This window comes from Octopus bimaculoides, chromosome 28 (genome assembly GCF_046866305.1).
Source record: "Octopus bimaculoides isolate indiv1 chromosome 28, ASM4686630v1, whole genome shotgun sequence".
Classification (NCBI taxonomy): Eukaryota; Metazoa; Mollusca; class Cephalopoda; order Octopoda; family Octopodidae; genus Octopus; species Octopus bimaculoides.
The window spans coordinates 13,015,407-13,020,406 of NC_142955.1; the positions used below are offsets into that span (position 1 = coordinate 13,015,407).

General features: G+C 38.5%; 1 protein-coding gene across 2 annotated transcripts in view; it reads left to right on the forward strand.

Annotated features, from left to right (window-relative positions):
- The window catches only part of LOC106881038 (uncharacterized), a 150,510-nt gene that overhangs the window by 125,948 nt on the left and 19,562 nt on the right, over positions 1-5,000 (forward strand). Inside the window, exon 1 of one of the 2 annotated variants that reach the window (XM_089344666.1) lies at positions 1,118-1,315. The exons of the other annotated variant lie outside the window; for it this stretch is intronic. The gene's annotated coding sequence lies outside the window, so the exon portion shown is untranslated. Of the gene's footprint in view, positions 1-1,117; positions 1,316-5,000 lie in introns of those variants that run through there. 2 annotated transcript variants of the gene reach the window in all.

Sequence of the window (5,000 nt, forward strand, 5' to 3'; positions counted from 1 at the left end):
CGACAATCCATGCATCATATATGATACACGGTCTCAACCTTTGGTTTTTTCAACCACCAGAATAACTTTTCATACTTTTCAGAACGTAACATAAAGAAAGGCTAAATAAAAGTCTAAAAACTAGTGTGGAACTTCAGGACAAACATATGAACAGGCTTTGGATAGGCAAAGGTTAAATAAATGGGGCGTACATATATCTTTGTGGAGGCGCCTTGGCCCAGTGGTTAGGGCAGCGGACTCGCGGTCATAGGGTCATGGTTTCGATTCCTAGACCGGGCGTTGTGAGTGTTTATTGAGCGAAAATACCTAAAGGTCCACGAGGCTCCGGCAGGGGATGGTGGTGAACCCTGCTGTACTCTTTCACCACAACTTTCTCTTACTTCCTGTTTCTGTTGTGCCTGTAATTCAAAGGGTCAGCCTTGTCACACTGTGTCGCGCTGAATATCCCCAAGAACTACGTTAAGGGATCACGTGTCTGTGGAATGTTCAGCCATTTGCGCGTTAATTTCACGAGCAGGCTGTTCCGTTGATCGGATCAACTGGAACCGTCGTCGTCGTAAGCGACGGAGTGCCAACACACATATATCATTATTGGACAATTAGGGCAGATCTGTACTTTGATGCCAGTGGGATACAAGCTGGGAGATGTTCAACCCCAGTTGGGTCGACACATCATCACAAACATTAATACTACTACCAACAAGCTACCACCACTGTCACGCCGCCACACTAACATAAACCTCTCTATCAAAACATCCGGCCGTCACCACCACCATCATCTTTGCAAAACAAACACCATAAATATCAACATTGCTGTCACCATATCCTCAAATCATCATCACCACCAACGCAATACAACATCACTGCACCTCATTAAATGCTCCACTGGAAGGCAACAACAACTACGGCTAATACAACTGCATCTACTGCTACAGCAACCACTGTCTCACCACCACCATCAACAACAATAACAGCTACATCTACACCTCCTAAAAACATCTTGATGACAACAGAAATGAGTCTCAAGTCTGTTCAGAGAAGCCTTTCTGTAAACATTGGCTTGTTATTAATCGAACGTAGTTACATTTTAGCTTAGAATTGTTTGCATAAGGTTCGATATAAGAGAGCAGTACTGACTGGATCTGGCATTTGTGACGTTTGTGAAGATTGAGTGGTAGTCGAAGTCACTACTGAATTGAGTGAACAATTCAGACATTTGTGCGCATTCATTGGTAGCCCAGTGGCATTAGTTTATAGTAGCGAGAAGATTCGTTGACGATTTGAAACCTAGTTGTTAGCCTCATCTGTAACAAAGGTAAGCATTGTTTCGTTATATTCTGCTGTGTTGGAAGCTCAATGTTACTCTTCTGCTCTTAACTGTGACGGCGTAGATACCAGTAATGTGATTGTGGCTAGATCAGTTCATTGATATTGATTCTGTGTGCTTATGTTTATTCATGTATCTCTACTGCGTAGTCATGTTTCCAAAATTTTTTGAATTTTGGGTTGAAGGGTATATATAATTAAAGCTCCCTCTACCGATTAATAATGCTGGTTTACATACATGAGAGTTTAAATACTCCCAAGTGGTTGGTTTACTTATTCATCGTACAGTCACGCCTGACAATCCAGTTGGCTCTAAATAGATTGTGAGATTTTCGATAGAGGAGAAATAATAATGAAGAAATAGTTTAAGCAAAACAGCGAATAGAGAATATGTAAATTTTGGGCTTTTGTTATGCAGTCATTCAGGCGACAAGCTGGTAGAAACGTTAGCACGCCGGTCAAACTGCTTAGCGGCATAACGGCTCTGTGAATTATTGTGAATTATTGTGAATACTGCTGTGTTACTCTGTGAAACCTGTGTGAATTACTGTAAGTTCGTCTCTGTGAATAATTGTGATTCTTAGAATTTATTGTTGTAACGTGAGCCGCTGCATTTTTCTCCCCAGCTGTGGCGAGTGGTAGAATCTCCAGTATGGAGAGCTACACCAGGGCCGCTGCGGCGAAGAAGCCAGTGCCGCTGGAAACCAAGTTGATCGAGCTGGATATGGAGGAGGTGAGCATTAGACTCGAAATGTGATTTATTGCCACATTCGAGGACATAGAAAGAATTCCTTACTAGATAGAAGTGGAGGACGAGAGAACGTTAAATGTTGTAGTCGAGGGAAGGAGACCAAATTGCTACATATGCGGGGAGAGAGGCCATATGAAGACCGAATGCCCCCTATATGAGTTCACACAGCCACAGCAAGAGAAAGCACAAGCAGAGGAGGAAAACATTGTAGACCACACTGAGGTAATGAAAGAGAGACAGAAGTGTGAAACAGAGGAAACAAAGGAGAAGAACGAAAATGGGGCTACTAACCCTAAAAAGTGAAAGGTCTGAGTAAAAGGAATTCCTTCTACTTTTATTAGCCATACTAACTCTCAAGAAGAGAAAGCACGACTACACCGCTGCAAAGCAGCAGACAACAAACAAAACAATCCTTCACCAATGCAAACCAACAGACAAAATAAACTTACACCCTCTTCGTTCAAAAACGGAAGCCGACATTTTGAATGATTTCCGTGAACTTTGCACGGGTCCAGCTAATCTAAATTATTGCGTTTAGCAATAATATACAAACAAGAATGTGGATGACATTATTATCTTCGGTAAACCAAATCTTGTTTACTAATTATATTGCTTACTTTAAATATGGTATATTATTATAAGCTAACATGATAAGTTAACATTTCTAAATTCCATTATTTAAAAAAATAATTAGAAATGTAAAATTACTACCATAGTTAAAGTAAGGGGTATAATTAGTAAAGAAGATTTCGTTTACTGAACATAAAAACGTCATACATATTTTTGTTTGTATATTTATTGCGGTTTACTGGTATGCCGGTGGAGGTGCAATGGCCCAATGGTTAGGGCAGCGGACTCGCGGTCATAGGATCACGGTTTCGATTCCTAGACCGGGCGTTGTGAGTGTTTACTGAGGGAATACACCTAAAGCTACACGAGGCTCCGGCAGGGGATGGTGGTGAACCCTGCTGTACTCATCCACCACAACTTTCTCTCACTCTTACTTCCTATTTCTGTTGTGCCTGTAATTCAAAGGGTCAGCCTTGCCACACTGTGTCACGCTGAATATCCCCGAGAACTACGTTAAGGGTACACGTGTCTGTGGAGTGCTCAGCCACTTGCACGTTAATTTCACGAGCAGGCTGTTCCGTTGATCGGATCAACTGGAACCCTCGACGTCGTAAGCGACGGAGTGCCAAGAACAACAGCTGGTATGCCGAGAGAGATCCAGCGGGCCACACATGCATGCACACACATACACAAACACATACCTAGAGAGAGAGGCAGACAGACAGACAGACAGTGTCAGATAGTCCACAATGAAGTTTTCACCTCTCTCTCTCTCTTCCTACCTGTTGCTTTGTCACTGACTGGAATTGTTTTAGTTGTCTTCAAAAGTGAAATTGGCAGCCAATATTTGCTGTGTGTGTAAGTATCTACTGTCGCTCTTACTTTCACTTCTTTTGTGTCCCTCCTCTCTCCCACTTTCGATTTAACAATGTGTATATATATATCTATGTATCTACTTCTCTTGCGATGAACGCCGTCACCTCTCACTGTCCCTTTCTCTCTGTCTGTCTGTCTGTCTGTCTCTCTCTCACTCTCTCTTTCTCACTTTCTCTTAATTCCTCTGAAACATTTAAAAACAGGAAATGAACGCCGTCACATCTCGCTGTCTCTTTCACACTCTCTCTTTCTCTCTCACTCTCTTTCTCTCTCGCTTTCTCTCTTTCTCTCTTACTCTCTCTGTCCTCTACTCTCTCGCTTTGCCACTTCTTTGAAGGGTGACACACACCGCAGGTACGTACAAAAACAAAAAAATTACCGTATTAATATTATTGATTAGTCCTTTATTCTATCTATCACACGCAAATTTTATTTAGCGTTCCTAAAAGTGGAAATGCTGTTAACGGTTAATAGATATTTGTGTTATGAATATTTATCTATATGACAATTTCAAACGGTTTAACTAAGAACTTTCTGTTAAATTCCCCGATAAAGCGATTTTACTAAATAGATTGTATTGATTAATTATTAAATTATTTAATCATACAATTATAAATGGATATGCTCTGGGTAAATAAGCTGAAACACATGTCAGATATTCTATTTATGTATTAATGTCTATATTTTATGGATTTTATAGATATAAAAATGAATAATTAATATATCATTTTTTCCATTGCCAGCATTGTTTTATATGTATGTATGTATATATATATATATATATATATATATATGATTGACCGTTGACTGAACACTATTCAATTTTTTTTCTCCCAATTTTTTTTCTCCGTGTTTTTCTCCTTGTCTCCGTATTCTTTCTGTTGAAGAGCGTAGCTCGAAACGTCAAAGACTTTCCGTATTCCCGAGCGTCATACTAATATATACTTTTGTTATTTACACCACCTGTCCTCGTCTGTTGTTATTTTTTGTATATTCTCCTATATATATATATATATATATGTATATATATGTATGTATGTATATATATATATATATATATATGTATATATATATATATATATATATATATATATATATATATATATATATATATATATATATATATATATATATATATATATATATATATATATATTATATAAATAAGGATAAGATCGATATTTAAAATATTGATCCTATCAAGTGGTCAGCATGGGAATAAAAACCATCAAAGGTAATAATTATTTAAAATTATAATACAGGGAATCAAGAGATACCACCACGCTGAAAAAATAGCAGTCAAATCCTGACTCTAAAACCACAATAAATGTCCGCATGGCACGAGTAGCGAAGACGAAGACCAAATAAACCAGTAAAAATAATAAGATAATTCCAAATCCTGGATTTCTGGCTTTGCATAAATAATAATGCTCTGCCTTCATCAGTGGAATATACTCAAGTACATAAATACAAATAC